The sequence below is a fragment of the Megascapheus bottae genome, chromosome 8 (assembly GCF_031878675.1).
Source record: "Megascapheus bottae isolate mThoBot1 chromosome 8, mThoBot2.hap1, whole genome shotgun sequence".
NCBI classification, from domain to species: Eukaryota; Metazoa; Chordata; class Mammalia; order Rodentia; family Geomyidae; genus Megascapheus; species Megascapheus bottae.
This window is the reverse complement of record NC_143516.1, coordinates 15,910,731-15,919,911: the sequence shown is the minus strand read 5'-3', so window position 1 is coordinate 15,919,911 and position 9,181 is coordinate 15,910,731. Positions and strand designations below refer to the sequence as shown.

The 9,181-nt window shown below is 36.6% G+C and overlaps 1 pseudogene; it reads left to right on the top strand.

Moving 5' to 3' along the window:
* Positions 1 to 5,664: 5,664 nt before the first annotated feature.
* Positions 5,665 to 6,374, top strand: LOC150059581 (calcyclin-binding protein pseudogene; annotated as a pseudogene).
* The last annotated feature ends 2,807 nt before the right edge of the window (positions 6,375 to 9,181 follow it).

Genomic DNA, 9,181 nt, shown 5'->3' with positions numbered 1-9,181 from the left:
CTCTAAACTTCAGCCCTTTATCTGTAAAACAGAGTTACCAAAATATTCTTTTGTGATCATTGTGAGATTTAGATTATTTGATAATGTGATAAGATGTTAAATCCAGTGCTGGTCACATGTAATGTTTAATAAATATGTTGTCCTGCTTTTCAATATTATTAGTTTACATTTCTGAGTGAAGAAGCAAACATAAGTAAATATGATCCCTGGGTTCGTAGCTCAACAAGAAGCGTCATGCTTGAATCATCCACAAACAGACATCTAGGAGCATGATATTCATAGATGGAAACCCATTGAAAAACACAAAGAGATAATGTTTGAAAAAAAAAGACTATTGGTTTTACCACTCTTGGAAATTTGCTAAATGCATTTTCTATTTCTTAAAAAAATAACATTGGTACATACTGAGGTTCTATGGCATGTATGACTAAAGATGATTCGACAAGAAACTTAAAAGGTTTCCTGTGCACCATTAGCAGTAAAAAGATGACTTTCACTGAAACAGTGGTTGACACGTGGCATGACTTCATGTCACTTGCCTGAACTTGGTCCTGATCACAGTTGTAGAAAGCAATAAAATTTTAGCAAATCCAGAGGTAAAGAAGCAATAAAGATTTTTGTAATGTGTGGGAGAATATGAAAAATTAGAGATTGAAATTGACTGGGAATAAATTGTGGGAGAGGGGGCTGAACCAAACTTCCTTAAAAGGTTAAAACGCCTACTTAAGATATAATTGACTGACGTATTTTTGGAATATTCTTGTAGGAATACAGTTATTTTTATTTCACTTATTAATTTTCAAGACAAATAAAGTAATCACAGTTTTAAAGTAACATTTTCAACAGACATTTTTGTGTTTTCTCAAAGCCCCAAAATGCTTTATTAACTACTTCCATATTCTCCTTAACAGGCTGAGGAATAAGTAATCTGACATCAACTGTATGTATTTGAAGGGTATGATATGACTTCACATTTTTTTAAAGAATTTATTAACGTTGATTTTTACATCATATTTTAAATGACAAGTTTAACATACAAGTGTTCAAGGAGGGAATCTCTATGTACAATCACTGGGACTTAGTATTTAGAACTTAATCACAATTAGGCCAAGGGTTTGTATGTCATAGAAACATATTAATTTATGAAATAAAACATTATGTCTGTAGAGTCATAGGTTTTTATGTCTATATACTTATGTTTATATTTCCATTACCATGTTCATAGCTTTGGGTATGCAGTTATTGAGTCCTCGCTCTTGTACTCATTGGATTTAATAGCCACATATTAAGAATACCATGTGCCTTTTGTTCCTTAGGTCTTGACTTGTCTCACTCAACATGATTCACTCTAGGTTCATCCGTTTCCCTGCGAATGCCATTATTTTATCTTGTCTGTTGGCTATGTAGAATTCCATTGTATATAGATACCACATTTTCTGTATCCATTCATCTGCAGTAGGGCATCTGGATTGTTTCCATCGCCTGGCTATTGTGAATAGTGCAGAGATGAACATAGCTGAGCAGGTGTTCTTATAATATCTTGGGTCATGATGTGCAGGATAGATGCCCAGAAGTGGTATGGCGGGAAGTGGTATCTTAGGGAAGGTCCCTAAGATACCACCTTAGCCCAACAAGAATGGCCAAGATTTTGAACTCAGACAATGACAGTTGCTGGCGGGGTTGTGGAGAAAAAATGACTTCACATTTTTAAAACATGTAAAATTTTAGTTTTAAAATAAGAAAGAAAGTTTCATTCAAAAAAATAAACTGCTAAATTTCTGGGGGAAAACAAAGTAAAATAAAAGTCTGGAGTCTTTAACTCCCATTTCTTGCATGAGGAAATATTTTTCTCTTTTTTCAATTTCTTCCTACCCAAACGTTATTTTACTAAAATAAATCCTTATTCAAACTTTTTGAAATTGTAATTAATAGAAGGGTTACAGTTATATTCACCAGATAGAAGGTATATTACCTCACACACATTGATACCCCTTCTCATGTTTTTGTACAAAGAAGTTGTCATTTAACAAATTAGTTTGTGAATATATGATCAATATTACCCCCTTCAACATTCTTACTCATCCCCTTATCTACCCCTCCTCTTAATTTTGGAGGACATACATTGAATTCTTGGTTGAGTCCCCCACCCACATCCCCAGTTCTTCCTTCATTCATATACCCTCTTGAGTCCACCCTACCCCTTTCAAGTACCTGCTTCTTGGTGTTTGATTTTCTGAACTTTAGTTTAGGCTTCCTAAGGAATTACAGGTGTGCGATATCCCTTGAATTGTACACGTGCATACTTGCAGCGTGTTTACTTATGAGTTTGTAAGCTAAATCTAGCTTCTCTGTTGCTGACTGACTTAACATAATTTTTTTCTAAGTCTTCCTATTTCTTTACAAATGGTAAAATATCATTCTTTCTAAAGGATGTGTAAACTCCCATTGTCTATACATATCATATTTTCTTGATCCATTCATCCACTGGGAGGCATTTGGGCTGATTCTGTACCTTGGCTATGGTGAATTGTGCTGTAGTAAACACAGTTGTACTGGTGGCTTTACTGTGTTTTGGTTTGCTGTCATCACCATTCTAGAGACTGAACAAATCTCTTATCACACAGAATTCTCTCACTCCCCTGGGTGTCCCTTCCCCAAACTCTGTTCTCCTGTGACTCCAAGCAATCACTAATTTGCTTCTGTCATTAAAGACTAGTTTGTGTTTCCTACAATTTTGTGTAAATGTTGTCATCTAGCTTTTGTTCTCCCTTAGCAAAATTATTCTATGAGTCATCAATGCCACTGAATTAGTCAATAGTCCATTCCTTTTGATTGTTGAATAGGTTTCAAACTCAGAGTTTTTATCCATTTATATATATAAACAGAAATTTAGTTTTCCTTTTCATATCAATCTTTTCATTATTCTCTTCCATTTCTTAATATTCCATCCATCCCACCTAAAGACAGAGAGACAGAGACAGAGAGAGAGAGAGAAAGAGAGAGAGAGAGAGAGAGAGAGAGAGACAGACAGACAGACAGACAGAGAGACAGACAGACAGAGAGCATTTGTCTACTCTTCTTCTCTTCAAGTATTCATCTTTTTAAGAAATGAACAAAGTTTTCCCAAGTGGTCAGACATTTTTACCTTCCTAATGGTGAATGTGCATTTCCTTTGCCAATATCGATATGGTCAGTCTTTCTGCTTTTAGCCAGCCTATTAGTTACATAAAGGAGTCTAATTATAATTTAATTTGTATTTCCCTAATGGCTAAAGATACCTAGCATCTTTTCACATACATACTTGATATCTCTATGTCCTACTTGCCCCTTTTGTCTGGTCAGTTTGTCCATTTTTTGGAGGTATATTTTTTTGTTTGGTGCTTCGGTAGAATTTTGACCAGGATTTTTTAGGCATCTGTGGACATTGTATATCTCCATTACAAACTTCATTTCATCCAATAGCATTTTGTAGTATTCAATGAACAGAGCTTGTGCATCTTTTACCAGGTTCATCATTATATCATTTTCATTTCATGCCACTATTTTGAAATTTTAATTTCAGATTGTTCATTGCTTATATATAAAATGTATTTTATATTGATCTCACAATCTAGTCTTGCAAGACTACTTATAGATAATAAAAATAAAGCAAAACCAAAAGCACAAAGTGGTATGTAATAAGTGAAAATTTAAAAATTGATCATAAATCAAATTTCAGTTACTCCAATCATGACCAAATAGCTAAATATTCTTTATAGATCGTTTCCCCTTAAGATTACGGGTTAAAGTGAAGAAACAATTAGGACTCTCTTAGTTTCAAAACTTTTTCCCACACCACTGGTGAATGGGAATTTCTGGCTCTTAGAACATTGCATCTTTCCTCAATAAATGGCTGTTCTCTGAAATGCATAAGCATGATCTTGAAATGCTTTGCTTTCCTCATCTAATCCACTTTAAACCATCTTCTGGAATTTGGAGACAGTCTATTGTACATGAACAAATCTAGCCTTATTATTTAAAGTGTTCTAACTCTAGTTCTGACACTAAATTATCAGGATCTGTAAGCAACTTACTCAACTTCTCCCTATAACTTCACATCCTTGGGGATTTTCTGACTAGAATAATGTTAACATTTTAAAATGGGACATAATATTTGAGTAGCAGGACACCTAAGCCAGTAAGAATACCAGGTTAAGTCCAACTCTACTACTTCACTAGCTCTGTGGACTTGAGTGAAATTTACTTTCTTAAACTATTTCTTCATAGTGGCTATGAGACAATTCAATTTGCACTATCCAAGAGACTGAAGGTTGTAATAAACAAAAGGTCCTATTTGTGAATACATCTTGTCAAGAGTAAAATGTGCTTTTTGAGTTACTGTTTGTCAAAAACATTTGTAGAGATGCAAGAACAAATCAAGAACTTGAAGGAATTAGTTCTTGGATAAATACAATTATGGAAATAAACACTGGGTTCATGTCCAAAAGAAACAAGAAGTATACATACATTCAAGGATGGATCCCTTTCAAGTCCTTTTGCCTGTCCAGTTTTCTGTGCTAATAGGAGAAATCAGGTCCATCTATACATGATAATGAACAGAAAATATTGAATCCAATGAGAAAATATTTTGCTCGGTTGACACTAATAGGCCATTATGAGCTTGCTATAACGAGGAGATGTATACTGCGAGAGTTTCAGTCAACACCAAACTATCTTGACCTCGTAACCCTACAGTTGAGAGTTCTGACACTGTTTATTGCCAGTTTTCACTCATGTTCCATGCATTCTACATAATGAGAGAACTTTGTATTGTTCCAAGTACGGCACACAGTGTTAAATCAAGGCAAGATGTAGCTTGAAGTCTTTAGGAGAAGACTAAAATGTATAAAATAATGATACAGATAGCTACAAATGATCACATTATTTGTGTACAAAGGAAAATCACACAGTACTGGGAAAACGGTCCACAAATTAACAGTTTATAAATATGATTAGAATTCTTTAATTACATTATTGCAGCTTATTAAATAACTGAAAATTCTATAGAGCAAATGATCAGATCGGTGTTTCTCTCAAAGACTGAATTTTATACCTGTAATTTTTTGGGGGGAGAGTGGGGTCCTGGGGCTTGAACTCAGCCTGGGCCCCGTCCCTGAGCTCTTCAGCTCAAGGCTACCACCCTACCCTTGAGCCAAGCCCCACTTCCTGTTTTCTAGAGGTTAATTGAAGATAAGAGTTTCAGGTCCTTTTGTGCCTGGGCTGGCTTTGAACCTTGATCCTCAGATCTCAGCCTCATGAGTAGCTAGGATTACAGGCATGAGCCACCGTGCCCAGCTGTACCTGTAATTTTATGAGCAGTTTTTAACGTGGTTTGAAATAATGGGTGCTCATTTTTACTATCATATATTGACCATCTGCTATGAGCAAAAGTGTGGTAATCAGAGGCGAGGCGCCTGGGCGCTGCGTGTGCCGGCGCTTGGGGTCTCTGCTCGCGGGGGTCGCGCTCTAGGAGGCCTTTCCCGGATCCGGCAGGCGGCTGCAGTTTCGGAGCTGCAGAAAGACCTAGAAGAAGTAAAAGCATTACTGGAAAAGTCGACTAGGAAAAGAATACGTGATGCCCTTACATCTGAAAAATCTAAGACTGAGACAGAAATAAAGGACAAGATGCAACGGAAATCACAGAAGAAACCACAGGTTGACCATGAAAAGCCAGCTGCTGTTGTTGCTCCCATTACAATTGGATATGCAGTGAAAATCAGCAATTATGGATGGGATCAGTCAGGTAAGTTTGTGAAAATCTACATTACTTTAACTGGAGTTCATCAGGTTCCCATTGAGAATGTACAGGCGCATTTCACAGGCAGGTCCTTTGATCTTTTGGAAAAGAATCTAAATGGGACGAGTTACTCCATGATAGTGAACAATCTCTTGAAGCCCATCTCTGTAGAAGGCAGTTCAAGAAAAGTCAAGACGGATGCAGTTCTTATGTAGAAAGAAAGCAGAAAATGTACGATGGGATTACTTGACTCAAGTGGAAAAGGAGTGCGAAGAGAAAGAAAAGCCTTCATATGACACTGAAGCGGATCCTAGTGAGGGATTAATGAATGTTCCAAAGAAAATTTATGAAGATGGAGGTGATGGTATGAAGCGCACCATTAATAAAGCCTGGGTGGAATCAAGAGAGAAGCAAGCCAAAGGAGACCCAGAATTTTGAGACTTTTAAATCCTCTTGGAACCGTATGTGGAAATACTGATGTTTCCAATAATGGAATGTTGGGCAGATATTTACACAGCCTTCTAAGTCAAAGGCAGTGAATTCTCCCATTTCCTACTGGAGGATTTATTTAAATAAAATATGCTTATTAAACACTTCCTCCAAAAAAAAAGTGTGGTAATCAATTTATATGCCACAACTTTTTCATTCCCATAACATGATACAATGAAATTGTAAGTTATGTATACTTCCCTTTTTAGAAATTTATATAAAAATCATAAAAAATGAAAAATGATGTGCCAAAGTTTATGCTTTAATTTGTGTCAGACAAAAGCTTCATTCTCATTATGCATGAAGATGAAAGTGAGACTGTTACATACAAAAAGTGGTACCAATATTCTATCTAAACTATCTGTTCTCACACTGTTTCTGTGGGCTTAATTCTTTGAAGCATCCAGTCTCCTTAACTTTCTTTTATTTTTACTTCCTCCAGCTAAGTCCTGCTCTCCTTAACTTTCTACAACCTTTTTCATCTTTATTCTGAACTAATGGCCTAATGTTGTTTTCATTAAAAAGTAGAAACAATCACAGTCAGGTATAGGTATCTCATGCCTGTAATCCTACCTAATTAGAAGGGTTACAATTAAAAGCCAGCCTGGGTAAAAATGTTCATGAAAGTCCTTGTCAAATGACAGCTAGATGAGGTGATGTGTGCCTGTTATCTTAGCTACACTTCAACAGGAAGTGCAATGTATGTGGATTGCATCCCAAGTGCCAACCAGGCACTAAACTCTATCTCTATCTCTAAAATTATCCGTGTCCCAGGACTGGGGTTACTATGGCTCCTAGAAAGCATGAGACTTGGAGTTGAAACCTGAAAAGGAAAGTAAATGAACTCATTAATTAAGTTAATAAAAATCAAACAAGGGCAAACATATGGGAACTCTTCCAATTTCCCTCCAGCAAATATAAAAGCTACCTTCAATCTGTATCCATGTTCTCTTTTGGTTACTGTAGTGCTTCATTAGCAAGCTGGGGCTGCCATCACAAACTGCCATAGATAGGGTGACTTACACAGCAAAAGTTTTATTCTCAAAGTTCTGGAGCTAGAAATCCAAGGTCAAGGTTTTGGCAGGCCTCTCATCTTGGGTTGCAGATGGCTGCCTCCCCACTGTGTGCTTACTGGGTTGTCTCCATCTACCTGAGTATGTAACCTAACCTAATCTTTTGAAAATGACAGTAGTCACAACAGCTTAAGGCCTAAATAAATGATCTCACTTTATGGCTGCTTTAAAGATTTCATCTATCCCCAAATGTAGTCATATCCTTTGAGGTGCTAGAGGTTGGACTTCAGTGCATCAATTGGGAGAAACACCATTCTATCTACAATAAAGCATAAGGCATACTCTTGCCATGGCCCACCCACTCTCTCCATGCACATTCCTGTTTTCTTTTCCTCCGTGAGAACTTGTGCTATAATTATCTCCTTCTCCAGTGCAGTTAATTTGTCCTTCAATATTAACATATCAGAATACAGCCATATTCAGCTTCCTCTTTGTGGTAGTAAAAGATACCATTGTTAACCCAAGACAATTATGTTTCCTTTTTTTTAACCCACACACATAATTCTCCAAGGTTTTGTTGGTGCTACCTCTGCAATGTAGTTCAAATCTGTTCTCTTTTCATCATTTCTGTCACCATCCCATGAACAGCCACAATAACCTTCCTAAAGTATCCCTGTTGCTTTTTCTCTCATCTTCTGAGCAAGGATTCTCTCAGTAGCAGCCAAAGTAATAGTCTGTGTATAACTTTTTATGGAGGACTAATTGATTACATACATAGGTAAGACCTGCAATAAATTAATACATCCTATTTAACTTTATCTGTTTATCAACTATTAATACTTTGTGTTTTGTTCCACTTATATCCCCTCATGCCTCTTTTAAAGAACTTTGTTGTTAGCTACCCAGAATAAAGATGCTTATATTACTACTATACACTGATTAAATTTGGAACTTGAGTACTGGTACAATAATTTTATTCAAAAGTCTCCATTTTGAAGCTTGTGGGTTTATTTTTTACAAGAATGTTCTTTATCACAATCCAGAATCCAGACTCCAGCACACACATTGCACTTAGTTATGATTGTTATTGTTTCCAAGTCTCTTTGAACCTAAAACAGTTCTATAGCCTTTCTTTGTGAAACACACATGTATGAATGCATATAGATATATATATATATGACATACACATGACTCTAATTATCAAACATATTTTCCCATCCTACACCTCTTCATGTTTCCCTGACATCACAAGAGCCTTCCTGCAATAGAGCTTCTTATAGGTTTGCTCCCCCAAATTCCCACTTGAAGAGTCTTTCCGATCAGAACACACTGACTGTAGTACCAAAGCATTACCCACGTACCCTCATCCCCTGGGACAGCCATTACTTTCTCTCATATCCTCTGTGTATTGTTGAGGTTTTGATCCCCATCATGTGCCACTTCTGAGAGATGTGGAACTGTAAGAAGGTGGGATACAGTGGATCGGTACTACGTCCTTAGATTCCCACTCTTGCAGAGGATTGTGAGACTCCAAACTCTCGTTCTCTTTCTGCCAACTGTGAGGTCTGAGCAGGCTCTACCAGTTGCTTGCTGACATAATCTGCACTTTCCACAGGCCCAAAGCAAAAGGATCAACTGAGTATGAACCTTTGAGCCTGTGATCCCAAATAAACCTTTCCTCTTTTTAAGTTGATTCTCTCTGGAATTCTGTCATAATAACAGAAAGTTGACAGACATCTGCTGAAAACATATGAATACTCTGTACTAGTCTCTCAGTACAGTAAAACTAGGGAAGTTTAACTTTTTTTGTTAGGTCAAAGGAAATATAAATAGAAAACCTAATAATTTCCCCTGCATTCCAATAAAACATCTTGTGTAACTCTTAACCTTCTTATACCTAGTT